The sequence below is a fragment of the Podarcis vaucheri genome, assembly GCF_965113315.1.
Source record: "Podarcis vaucheri genome assembly, chromosome: 5".
In the NCBI taxonomy this organism is placed as follows: Eukaryota; Metazoa; Chordata; class Lepidosauria; order Squamata; family Lacertidae; genus Podarcis; species Podarcis vaucheri.
In genome coordinates this window covers 98,346,495-98,360,394 of record NC_138763.1, presented here as the reverse complement: position 1 = coordinate 98,360,394, position 13,900 = coordinate 98,346,495, and the positions used below count along the sequence as shown (strand labels likewise).

The following is a 13,900-nucleotide window of genomic DNA, read 5'->3' as shown; positions in this document are numbered from 1 at the left end:
CAAATCCACGGGTTAGGGGGCGCAAATTACTTGCCTTGCCCCGGGTGCTGACAACCCACGCTACGCCACTGTTTCCACTCCTCACAATAACTAATCTAGTAGTTTTAGTGGCATGAAGCTATTGCTAGAGAGCTGCATCCACCCACCCACCACCCCGAATTTCCCCTAGAAAGGCAAGGTGAGGGCTTCAGTTACAGGAATGCAGGTGTCACAAGAACCCCCCCCCCCCAATCATTCAGTTTATACAAACTTGACACACACACACACGATATACGCTACGCTTCTGTTGTAAATTCATAGAAAATCAACCATACATCGGATCTGCACCGTTCCACTTTTATTTTACTCCATGAAGGAAGGACTACAAAATGGGGAAGGTTTGATACAGGGCAGCCATAATCCCTTGAGCATACCAGCACATACACAGGAGCCCTGCCCAGTTGCTATGCCAACCCTGATGGTCCTAGACAGAAGTCCATCAAGATCACAAGGAACTTGCATATAGGAGTGGATTCAGCACGGACTGGAACAAAGGACAATGATCAGCTCTTCCCTCTGGGGACAGGAAACTGCAAACTCCCCTTTATCACCTGGAAAGTACTCATGGGGAGGGGGAAAGGAGGAACCAGCCAAGTGACAAGATACTCAGGTTACCTCCACAACTACTCCCTCAACCCCTCCTTTTTGTGATGTAGTTGTGATATAGTTGTGATGTAGTCTTAGGGGAAGGGACGCAGGTGGCGCTGTGGGTAAAAGCCTCAGCACCTAGGGCTTGCCGATCGAAAGGTTGGCGGTTCGAATCCTGCGGCGGGGTGCGCTCCCGTCGTTCGGTCCCAGCGCCTGCCAACCTAGCAGGGAAGCGGGAAGGTAAACGGCGTTTCCGTGTGCGGCTCTGGTTCGCCAGTGCAGCGATGTCACGCTGGCCACGTGACCCGGAAGTGTCTTCGGACAGCGCTGGCCCCCGGCCTCTTGAGTGAGATGGGCGCACAACCCTAGAGTCTGGCAAGACTGGCCCGTACGGGCAGGGGTACCTTTACCTTTAGTCTTAGGGGTGTAGTTTGGGGGATTAGTAACTAATAAAAGTTGGGGTCTTTTTTTGTTCTGGGCTTCCATTTTGCTTCATCTTGTTGTGGGTGGGAGTCCTGTTGTGACAGTTTCCAATAAAGGCCAAGCCTACAGGCTGCTGTTTTGCTCCACATTATCCTGGTTGGTGTCTTTGTTTCTTGTCCAAGGGAGCCCTCGGATTCCTTCGTTAACACAGGCATGCATGTTCCAGCAAGCTGAGTCGAAACACCTTCTGATAAATCTATATCGACTGCAGTCTCCTGTACGCTCTTGCCATGCTCCCTTATCATTTGTCAATGTTAACAAAAGAGCACCTGATTCCTTCTGCAAGTGTTAAGCTAAGATACGATCATCTAAAATGCCATTCCTTCTCTTCTCTTCCCACAGTAGCGAACCAGGACATTTGAGTAGCCTGAGGAGGCCAAAATATATCTTAATCCCTTCCCCCCATTCACTGGAAGACCAGAAGGAAGATGCGGTTTTAGATGCCGTTTCTCAGAGTTTGGGGGCAAATTATTCCTGGCTAACTGCATTTAAAAACGTTTAAGCCTACCTTGAGTATAAAAGGCGATGTGTTTCATGTTACCAACTAGGAATCTTTGGAATTCCTAGACACCTCACTCTTTCCACTCAATAATATTTATTGTTGATCACTCCTACCACTGCCTCATCTCTGCTATTTTTCACTCCTGTGTTAAAGAGGTCTCCATCCCACTACCCAACTCTAAAAAGCTAAAGGTAAAGGACCCCTGACAGTTAAGTCCAGTCGCGAACGACTCTGGGGTTGCGGCGCTCATCTCGTTTTACTAGCCGAGGGAGCTGACGTTTGTCTGCAGACAGTTTTCCCAGGTCATGTGGCCAGCATGACTCAGCCACTTCTGGCAAAACCAGAGCAGCGCACAGAAATGCTGTTTACCTTCCCATCGGAGCGGTACCTATTTATCTACTTGCACTCTGACGTGCTTTCGAACTGCTAGGTTGGCAGGAGCTCACCCCGTCATGGGGATTCAAACCACCGACCTTCTGACTGGCAAGTCCTAGGCTCAGTGGTTTATACCACAGCACCTTGCATTAATAAGGACGGGTATTAAACCTCCCTTCTCTCTATCTTGGCAAGTAGTGGGCAGTCACGGTGCTCAAGATCCCAACTCATCTTCAAGGACAGCCCCACTTTGCAGTAGCCAATCCAATGGTTACAAAAGCTGGAAGATAGCGGTGGTGAGATCCATCTTCTTCATGAAGAGGTACAGCCTCTATATTAGATATAACTGAGAGAATGTACTATATTTGCGTCTCCAGGTACAAAGCTGGATCTAGCGGCAAGACTAGACGGCAAACCTGCAATGACCTCATTAACCAAGTAAATTCCTCCTACCAGAGCATCTGGTCTTTCCACTAATCCTGTCTCTCTTTGAATTTTGCTTCAGCTTGTCATGAACACAACCTTCAGTCACTGATTCAAACCTGGTAGCTTAGTCAATGATCCATGTCATCACCGTGGTTGATGTCAGAGGTCCACACAATCTCCCCAAGTAGTTTCATATTGGAGGTTTTATATGTATATATGACAAATAAAAGAGTATTGAGATTTTGACCTTTGTGGAATCCCACAGAAAAGTTTGTGAAGAGATAAGGAGTCCTTGCTCTGATTCTTGCACCTCCATAACCACTCAAGAGAGATTTCAGTAATTTCATTAGCGCCACATCAGGCTTGACAGTCTGACAATTGCTACCAGATGCATTTTTTCCTGTTTGCATCTTAATTGGAGATGGAGAACCTGTGACCCTCCAGATCTTCACCCAGATATTTGGGGCCCAGGTTGCTAATAAGTATGGGACAGAAAAAGAAGTAAATTAGAGTGGTAAACAGCTGCCACGCCATAAATCCCAAGGCTCCATTTGAGCCTTTAAGACAATAAAGGTAAAGGGACCCCTGACAGTTAAGTCCAGTCACGAACGACTCTGGGGTTGTGGTGCTCATCTCGCTTTACTGGCCAAGGGAGCCAGCGTTTGTCCACAGACAGCTTCCGGGTCATGACTAAGCTGCTTCTGGTGAACCAGAAGCAAATAAACATTAAGACAATACACGAAGCCAAACTAGTCATAGCTCAATGTGGTGCAACAGTGAAGGAAGGGAGAGTGAGTCCATGTATGTGCTCACAAACACCACAGTTTGACTTACTATGGCCTGTGAACCAATCCAGGCCTTTTTTTATTTGCTGAACCATCCACTTGCATATACTTGGGCTGTGATGTTCTTGGCACTGGCTAGCTGCTTGACTTTGCCTTACTCATTCACAGGAATTTCTCCCCTTCACCCCTTATGCTACGGGGCCAGAGAATGGGCATCAGAGCAGTGCAAGTGTGGCAGCAAGTTTGCTCTCCCTGCTATATCAGATTTCCTGATCAGAGCAGAGCTTCAGGCTTCCCAGAATCCAGCCCTGGCAACTCTCTCAGGATATTTTCCATTTGCATATGTTTCCAAAACGGCTGACCTCCCTTTAAGCTATCCTCCTAGTAGCAGCCCTTTCTCAGCTGCACATTACGCTAACTCACCCAGCAAACTCACTTTGCCATCTTTTTTTCCTAGAACGCAGAATAAAGTGAAAGGATATTACGGGAACCCAGGAGATCAGGATTAAAATTACCACTCAGTCACAAAGCTCACTGTGTGACTGGTCACTGTTTTTCAGCTTATCCTTCCCACAGGGTTGTTGTGAGGAGAACATGGGGGAAAGGACAACCAGGAATGTCACACTGAACTACTTGGAGAAAACATGATAGATTGATTATGAAAGTAATACTCAATGAGAAAGAATGATAGCAATTAAAATGCCTATGTCCAATCAGCATGTCCACAATTTTGAATTGGAGGGGTGTGTTTGTGAAATCATGGGGGGGGGACATAATAAATATCTGGGACTCAACAGAATATTCAGGTCTACAAACATTGGTCTTTGCAAGAAGTTCCTCAGCAAATCCAATTTGTGGCTGTTGTTGGCTGGGCTAGGCTTGCTTAGGTGATATATGCAGGCAGGGTGCAATCCATAATCCTGAACTATATATAGGCACTGAGCTCTCATCTGAACCATCTCTTGCAGTCTTATACTTTTTGGTTAAGAACCTTTTTATATTTGCCAGGTTGTTTTAGATTCTTATTTCCCACAACGACCACGTGAGCGCATTTTTAGCAAGACAACAGAAAATAACATCGCTAGCACCTTCAAGACTAACACATTTATTTGGGCACAAGATTTGTTGGACGCAGCTCACGTCATCAGATGCATCATTCTTGGTACAGTGGTACCTCAGGTTACATACGCTTCAGGTTACATACGCTTCAGTTTACAGACTCCACTAACCCAGAAATAGTGCTTCAGGTTAAGAACTTTGCTTCAGGATAAGAACAGAAATCGTGCTCCAGTGGCACAGCGGCAGCAGGAGGCCCCATTAGCTAAAGTGGTGTTTCAGTTTAAGAACAGTTTCAGGTTAAGAACGGACCTCCGGAACGAATTAAGTACTTAACCCGAGGTACCACTGTATTCTATGAAAGCACATGTACTTGAAAGCGCTACTTGATTCCTGTGGCTGCTGTTAAGCCCTGGCTAGTTGGCTACCACTTGGATCGAGAACATACCAGACCAGCCAGACCAGAGTAATCTATCCAAAACTACAATGCCTGTGACAGATGGAAGGAATTTTAAATTTGGCCTCTAGGTCTTCTGGTGGGTCGGCTTTTTAAAAAAGTGTGAAGGCCAGTTAGCTTACTGAGAAGGAATGACTAGAACTTATGAGTGTCAGAAATCCATGGTATATATACTGTGGGGAATAAGATGATTTCCCAAAATGTCCAGTATGCCTTTGAAGAAAGCGCTTCAGAACGGATGCATTGTCTATCTAAATAGCAGAGCTGCTAAGCTCAAATCCTGTGGCGGGACTGTCATCATTGGCAGCAGGAGAACTGCACAGCCACTGCTAACCCCCAGTGGCCCCAGTAAAATAAAAATAAATATTACAGCATGCATTTACTGGCTGGAGACAGCTGAGTAGCACTTCCTGGCCAGAGCAATACATTTGAGTGGTGCAGAGAGCTGATTGGCCAGGTAATGGAAGATTGACATAAATGTCTCCAGGCGCCTCTCTAAATTCAAATAGATTTTGGAAGGATGTGTGGGACAGGAAACAAATTGACTTTGAGATTATTATTATTATTATTATTATTATTATTATTATTATTATTATACAAATGGCTGGCATTCCACTTGGTAGGGACCAGTTTACATAATCCAAGGGAGAAAACAGCAAATTCCACTGGATTAAAAGGGGAATCCTTAGCATGGGCAGGGGGGCTTCTGTCCCCCCTTAATCAAGTAAATAAATAACTAATACTTAACTAAAAGTAGAAATTGCAGAAAGGTTTTGACAGATTTTTCTGAGCACTTGGGGTCAAAAGAAAGTGACGTAAAACAACTGTTGTCAAGACATTTCATCCCGAATCTGCTAGACAGAGCCAGACAGAGGATGATGACAGGTGTGTGTCCAGACCCCACCCCCACGACATAAATCCTGACTATGCCATGATGCTTAGCCTACTATGACCTGAAAGAACATAAAGATATGCACCACTCCCTCTTCCCCCAGAAAAGCTGTGCCACGTTTATGCTCTTAACGTAAAGTGGCCATTAATTTGTGCTGTTCCTACCCTCTCTCTCCATTTGCAGCTGGGCTTAGAGGTTTCACGTAAAAAGCCCCCATCATTTAGGGCCCAGTTACAGGAACACGGGACGAAGCATTTTTCCCCTTGAGCACTGAAGTCCAAATAGTGAAAACTCACATTTAAAAGCACCATTGCAACTTGCATGCTGTTTAGACAAGTTGGTGTCAACCATTCGGGTGTTGTTAATTCGTATCTCCAGTAATATTGGACCTCTGCTTTCTCCTAGAGTGAAATATGGAGGGCCTTTAAGGAAGCGTTCAGAAATTCTAGCTGCCCTTGATAGTCAACCATTCATTTTACAATATCAAAGCATTTACAATATAAAACAAAATGAAAGACTCTCAGAGCCATTTTTATAGTTATGTATTAATAACTTTGACTTTATCGAGGTTCCCGAACACATACAATTAAAAGAAAATGCTTAGGCTGCAATTCTATACACGCTTACCTGAAAGTAAGTACACCGAATTCAGTGAGACTTACTTCCAATATAGGTTAGCACTGTCAATCCTCTTATTTATTTCATGACTATTGATACTCCTTTTTTCTGATTTTAAAGGTAATTTTTTCCTTTCTGGAAATATTTATCATTTTAAACAAGATTGGCTTTTTCTTGGCCAGCAGTGTGTTTATATTTAGCGTGCATATCCAATAAACCCCCCAAAATCAGTTGGTTCAACTAGCAGAACGCTTTGGCATTTTTAAGACCAATACCATTTTTATAGCATCAGTTTTCATAGGTTAGAGTCTACTTCTCAAATGCACTTTTTCAGTGAAATTGCTGAAACCCTCTGCTTGACAAGTTTGGAAAAGCTCCGAGATTTATTTTGTATTCAGGATTCACTGTCCCACCCCAAATACCAACCAATTCTTTTTGCATTCAAAAGCACTCTCAGAATAAAATTAAAAGGTTTTATTGAAAATGTAAACCAAGGTCTTTGTTTAAAAATACAGATTTCATCATTTGCAACTGTTACAGCTACAAAGTTTAACTTTTCCAGAGTCTTCTAAGATGTTATGCACATTGAGTTCAGCATATTCTCCATTAAACTCCATGGGACATAACGAAGAATGCATAGCATCAGGTAAACATGAGCCAAGAATCTTCTGTCACCTGAAACAGAACCTTTGCATTTCAAACCACAAGCTAAAAAGTCTAACATAGAACTGCTGCCATTTCAACATGTTTGCTATGTTCCTCTAATTTTTCTAGACTGCTATTCTGAGGGTCCAGGCATCCCTTAAAGCAGGGGTCAGCAACCTTTTACAGATGTGGGCCAGTCCACTGTCCCTTTGACCATGTGGTGGGCTGGACTATATTTTGAAAAAAAAAATTAAAATTCCTATGCCCCACAAAAAACCCAGAGATGCATTTTAAATAAAAGGACACATTCTACTCATGTAAAAACATGCTGATTCCCAGACCGTCTGTGGGCCAGATTGAGAAGACGATTGGACCGCATCCGGCCCCCGGGCCTTAGATTGCCTACCCCTGCCCTAAAGATTATTTTTCTCATTTTCAATTCCAACTTGATAAACTGTTAGCCTAAGTGGTAAACACACAGGCCCAGATTGGGCCAGGGTGCCTTCCCCATCAGTGATAGGATGGAATCACTGCCAGATCCACCTCCCAGATCCACCTCAAAAATGCTTCTTCAGAGTGGCTTGCCCAGTTTCCTGCATCTCTAAAGGTAAAGGTAAAGGGACCCCTGACCATTAGGTCCAGTTGTGACCGACTCTGGGGTTGCGACGCTCATCTCGCTTTATTGGCCGAGGGAGCCGGCGTACAGCTTCCGGGTCATGTGGCCAGCATGACTAAGTCGCCTCTGGTGAACCAGAGCAGCACATAGAAATGCCGTTTACCTTCCCACCAGAGTGGTACCTATTTATCTACTTGCACTTTGACATGCTAGCAAACTGCTAGGTTGGCAGGAGCAGGGACTGAGCAACGGGAGCTCACCCCGTTGCGGGGATTCGAACTGCTGACCTTCTGATCGGCAAGTCCTAGGCTCTGTGGTTTAACCCACAGCGCCACCCGCATCCCTCCTGCATCTCTACACCTTTATCATTTCTGCCCATTACCCAGACAATAGTAAAAATGTAAACCCTGCCTTCAGCCCCAAACTTATCAGCACCAGAATTTGGAACAGCTGTCAGCAGTATCCAAGGGAAGGGAGTTTGTATGTGTTCTTGCCTATAAGATCCCATAGAAAATAGCATTAAGACTCTCATCCTCCTCCATATATCTGTCAATATATCCTTATCCGCCTTGTACTTTTGAACTAGAAGCAATAATCCTTATCACAATTCCATTATTAAAATATTTTTGGAGTCGTCAGGTACATCTTTTAAAACACACGTACTGAACCGAGGATTGTTTTGGCTTCTGTATCTGATTACAAAAGAGTTTTTTCAGGTATAGGGGATTAAGAAGTTTTTTTAAAAAATGCATGTAATTCAATATCCTGAAACCCCAGATTCAAAATATTTAATTATGCTTTGCTGCATGGAATGCACAATTCCAACCTGACCAGAACAGGAAATAAACATCACAAAGAAGAAAGGGTTTGATTCATAGCTGTCAACGTTTCCCTTTTTTTAAGGGAAATTCCCTTATTCCGAATAGGATTCCTCGTGAGAAAAGGGAAAAGTTGACAGCTATGGTTTGATTTTCCCAAAAAGAAGTCCGCTCAATTTAATTTGAGTCTTGAGCATGTATGTGCCTCTATTCACTCGCCTGCAGGGAGAAAATAATGACTTAACTAGGCTTATTATATTTAATTGGGCGGGGGGGGGGAGTTGCCTTCAAGTGACCAAACAGGGGAATTTTGCAAGATTTGGCTTCTTTAGGCAACTATCAATTTGCATTTATGTATGAGCAGGCAGGAATAAACACTGAAGGATAGCAACATTTATGGAGATGAGACAGAATTGCATTTTCAGACATTTTTTGGCTTATAGAATGTAGCAGTGATAATGCAATTTGAAGGGGAGGGGTCATTGATGCCGAGTGGGGCTTCTCTCCCCCTTGTCTGTTTTATCTTATGAAAATCCCCCTCCCCTCAGCTGCTTTTAGGGAAAACATACAGGAATCTTCTCTCCAGGCACAGGTTAAAAGCTTCTTTTCATATTCAAAATGTGGCCTCTGTGGGTGCATTTGTAAGACCAAAAAAAGTCTATTAAAAATCACCAAGTCACGTAGAACGGCAATTCTGCTCCTATTTGAAAAGTTCTGGCCAGTTCATTGGTTGCTTTTATCTCTGAAGCGAAGTCAGGGAGCACCCCAGAGTACAAACCTGAGGGTCAACTTACCCCTTGGCTAAACTGAGGGTTATATCCCACGCCCTGAATATAGTAGTTGTGTGTTTGAATTGTCCACACAAAAATAATCCCTGTTTGCAGAGAAGTTTGTAGAGAAGTATGCTAGAGAGAAGGGTTTAGCTAAACTTCATTCCTGATATGCTATCTTCCAATGAGCTGGGAGTTTTGTCTCTTGGGGATACACCCCACCGGCAGCTTGAAGTGTTGGGGTCCAAAGAAAGTCTTTCCACTTTGCTCTGCTGTCTGTAAGGTAAAAGGTAAAGGCCCCCTGGACGGTTAAGTCCAGTCTAAGGTGACTCTGGGGTTGCGGCGCTCATCTCGCTTTCAGGCCGAAGGAGCCGGCGTTTGTCCACAGACAGCTTTCTGGGTCATGTGGCCAGCATGACTAAACCGCTTCTGGTGCAACAGAACACCGTGACAGAAACCAGAACGCACAGAAACACTATTTACTTTCCTGCCACAGCGGTACCTATTTATCTACAGTGGTACCTTGGTTGGCAACCGTTTTGGATTATAACCATTTTGGATTACTACCATGTCAAACCCTGAAGTGTTGTTTCCCCTTTTTTTGGATTACAAAGGTACCTCGGGTTACATACGCTTCAGGTTACAGACTCCGCTAGCCCAGAAATAGTGCTTCAGGTTAAGAACTTTGCTTCAGGATAAGAACAGAAATCGGGCTACGGCAGCACCAGGAGGCCGCATTAGCTAAAGTGGTGCTTCAGGTTAAGAACAGTTTCAGGTTAAGAACGGACCTCCGGAACAAATTAAGTACTTAACCCGAGGTACCACTGTACAACCCTTTTATTATTATTATTACAACCAAATGTTTTTTGGAGGCCCCATTGGCAAAAGCGTGCCTTGAGTTACAACCTGTTTTGGTTTACAACCAGACCTCTGGAACGGATTATGGTTCTAAACCACGGTATCGCTGTACTTGCATTGGCATGCTTTTGAACTGCTAGGTTGGCAGGAGCTGGGACTGAGCAACGGGTGGCGCTATGGTCTAAACCACTGAGCCTCTTGGGCTTGCCGATCAGAAGGTCGGCGGTTCAAATCCCCGTGATGGGGTGAGCTATCTGTATGTACTTGCCTCCTGTGTGCTGAGGTCTTTCTGGCATGTAAAGAAGGATTAGGCCATATGTTAATCATGACAGAATTCAAAGGAGTCTCAGGGCTAAGCTTTCAAGAGTGATTTAAAGCTACCTTGATTCACTTTCTTAGCTAAAGCACTCATTAACAAATGCAATTCAGCATGAATAGTTTTGAGTTAGATATAAACTAACCTTGATTGCCGGTCCTCTTCTATGTTCATTGGTAAAGGGCTGAAACCTTCCTTCACAATGAAATGGGAGTTCGACACAAACTCATATGACTTGGTTCCTTGCTGCAGCAACAAGAAAAATGATCGAGGATGGTTGTCTGAAGACATGGCTCAACTGATTTCACGGCAGGCTGCGTTATCCTAGATGAACAATGGAGTTCTGTGCTTCATAAAGGTAGTCTTGACTCCTGCCATGTATCATTCAGGAACTTCTGTGCAGGAGACTGCCAAATGGGCCCATTGAAGATTTCTCCATGCTTGTCCCATGCAAAATCGAAGCCACAAGAGCATTGTTTAGATAACTGCATTTGATACTTTCAGAAGCGACCATTCCTGAAATACTGTCAGTGAGACAACCATACAGTGAAAGCACTAAATGGTACTACCTGGAATCTAGAGTGCCAATTCCAAAGGCTTCACATCCTGAACATATTTATTCTCACGCTCTGCTTATGTCATGTCCAGTGCCTTTGATCTGTGGTGCACTTGGATCAAACCTGATTAATAGTAAACAGTTTCTAGTAACAAAACAAAACCCTTAAAAAACACCAGTTATAAAGGACAAACAACCAAACAGCAACAGCAACAAACTTTTAAGATTTTTGTTTCTTGGGATAAAAAGCACATCACTGGATTATCAGAAATATTATACAGCATTATATGTATTTATTAAGAAAAAAATCTGCATTTTTAATAATTTAAGGCTCAACAAGAGAACAAAACCCCAACTCTGACAACAAAATACTTTTCTGCTAGAAGGCTGAAAATACCACATTCACTTCACACACGAGAAAATCAGTTTTGTACTAAACGGGGGGGGGGGTATATTACTTCACTAAAAGTTTCTAGAGATTTTATGAAGTCATACATCACCGAAAAAGTGCTCTTTTCATCTATAAATATAATCAGACATATAGAAAATAGAAATATTTCAGCTTGAAACTACAGTACCAACAAATAATCCATTTACTTCCCATGGAAAAAGAGGGTTTGGACAAATGAACTGTGCTACAAATGAACTGTTTCTTTTTTAGTAAAATAAATTATCCGCAAGCAACATCAATTTGCACTTAAACAGCTTAGAAAGCCTCCTAGATAATGGGAGGTGTCTAGCTTAATCTTAGCTGGTTTTATAAATAGATGACAGTCTCATGGGAAGGGGAGAACATTAAAAACCAAAATGAAACAAAATAACTTGCTTTTTCCTGAAGGTTTCTTAAGAACGGCTACCATATTTCAAAAATGAATACTAAGTGACAGTACCATTTAGCTTTCTCTAACAATTCCATCAAGCAAACGTTCTTCCTATTCCCCTTGTCTTACAAGTCTGTTTCCCTGTTGGTATCCAGGCAGAGTGCATAGAGAGATTTTCTGAGATCCATGCTGCTTTTAGCTTTGATGTTGGCCTTTTCCACAGACCCGGTCCCATTGTTAACCCCCTCGGCGTTTTCCAAGTGCACAACGGATTTGTCCAAAGAGTTTTTGCTGGTTCGTCTCTTCAAGTCCCCGGCTGAGCCGCCTTGAGCAGTACTAGACTCCTCCTTGAGGATGGCCTCTCCCTCATGGTCCGTTTCTCGGTGGTAGAAGTAGTTGAAGTTGGAGACAATAACCGGGACAGGCAGGGCGATGGTGAGCACCCCAGCAATAGCACACAAGGACCCCACAATCTTGCCCCCCACAGTGACAGGCCTCATATCTCCATAGCCCACCGTGGTCATGGTGACCACGGCCCACCAGAAGGCATCAGGGATGCTGGAGAAATGTGATTCGGGATCATCAGCCTCAGCAAAATACACGGCACTGGAGAAGAGAATCACGCCGATGAAAAGGAAGAAGATGAGAAGGCCCAGTTCCCTCATGCTGGCTTTCAAAGTCTGACCCAAGATCTGCAGCCCCTTGGAGTGCCTGGAGAGCTTGAAGATCCGGAAGACCCTGACCAGGCGGATGACTCTGAGGATGGCCAAGGACATGGCTTGCTGCTGGCCTCCGTTGCTGCTGCTGCTGCTGCTGCTGCTGCCCTGCGGCTGCTCCTTCTTCTGCTGCTCCTGAGCCAGCTCCGTCCCCAGCGTGATGAAGTAGGGGATGATGGCCACAATGTCAATGATGTTCATGATGTTCCTGGAGAACTCGGGCTTGCTGGGGCAGGCGAAGAAGCGCACCAGCAGCTCGAAGGTGAACCAGATGACGCACGTGGTCTCGATGATGAAGAAGGGGTCGCTGAGTGTGCTGGGCGCCGTCGGGGCGCTTTCCGCCGTGCCGTTGGGCGACGGGAGCAGGGGCACGCGCAGCTCCCGCTCGTCGCGGAACTCGGGCAGCGTCTCCAGGCAGAAGGTGATGATGGAGATGAGGATGACGAGCACGGAGACGATGGCGATGCCCCGCGCAGAGCTGGAGCTCTCCGGGTACTCGAAGATGAGCCACACTTGACGCTGGAACTCGTGCGCCGGGAGCGGCTTCTCCTCCTCGCGGATGAAGCCTTCGTCCTCGCGGAAGCGCTCCATGGCCTCGTCGCCCAGCTGGTAGAAGCGGATCTCGTCGGCGAAGACATCGATGGAGACGTTGACGGGCCGCCGCAGCTTGCCGCCCGACTGGTAGAAGTAGAGGATGCCGTCGAAGCTGGGCCGGTTGCGGTCGAAGAAGTACTCGTTGCGCAGCGGGTCGAAGTACCGCATGCGCTTCTCGGGGTCCCCAAGCAGCGTGTCCGGGAACTGGCTGAGGGTCCCCAGCTGCGTCTCGAAGCGCAGCCCGGAGATGTTGAGCAGGACGCGCTGCTGGCCGCCCAGGGCGCGCTCGCTCTCCGCCTCCGCCTCCGGCCCCTCGTCGCCCTCGTCGCCCCCAGCAGCCGCCGCCGACGAAGACGGCGGCGGCTCAGTGGCAGAGGGGGCCCCCGCCGCGGGCCTGGCCCTGCCCGGGCGGGGGGGCCCTTCCTCGTCGGCCGCCAGCATGGCCACGTCGGGTGGGCGCAGGAGGCCTCGCGGCGAGCCGCGCGCTGCGCCCGGCTCCGGGCAGCCCTCCTTGGCGCCGCACTCGGGCAGCCAAGGGAGCCGCTCAGCCCGGCTCAGGCCGCTGCCGGGGCCATCTTCGCCGATGGCCGTGGCGCCGCCGTTCTCCAGCGTTACCAGCGCGATCTCCATGGGGAGCAGCCGGGGCGGCGTCGGGGGCACCAAGAGGCATCGGAGGCGCCCCGCATGCTGCGCCCCGTCCGAGGCAGCCACCTCCCGGTGGGGCGGCGCGCCTCCTCCTCCTGCTGCTGCTTGGGCGCGCACGAAGCGCGCCAAGCGGCGGCCAAACGCGGAGAGGAGGCGGCAGGCTCTGGCTCGCCGGCTCCTCCTGACGTCAAGCGAGGCTCTCGCCTTCTTCCCGGGCGGCGGCGAGGAGGCGGGGGTCCCGGCGGCGCTCGTGTCTCCGGCGCAACCGCGGCCTCGGCAAATGCGCGCGCGCGCGCGCCCCCCACGCCGCCACCGCCGCCTGCT

The 13,900-nt window shown here is 46.8% G+C and overlaps 1 pseudogene across 2 annotated transcripts; it reads right to left on the bottom strand.

Moving 5' to 3' along the window:
* Positions 1 to 6,680: 6,680 nt before the first annotated feature.
* On the bottom strand, positions 6,681 to 13,854 carry LOC309532623 (potassium voltage-gated channel subfamily A member 1 pseudogene; annotated as a pseudogene). 2 transcript variants are annotated; one of them, XR_014224718.1, is made up of 2 exons: positions 10,390 to 13,854; positions 6,681 to 7,096 (listed from the first exon to the last, which is right to left on the bottom strand). The product of XR_014224718.1 is annotated as a potassium voltage-gated channel subfamily A member 1 pseudogene (transcript). The 2 variants fall into 2 exon arrangements; XR_014224719.1 differs by having other exon boundaries at positions 6,681 to 6,896.
* Between the last annotated feature and the right edge of the window lie 46 nt (positions 13,855 to 13,900).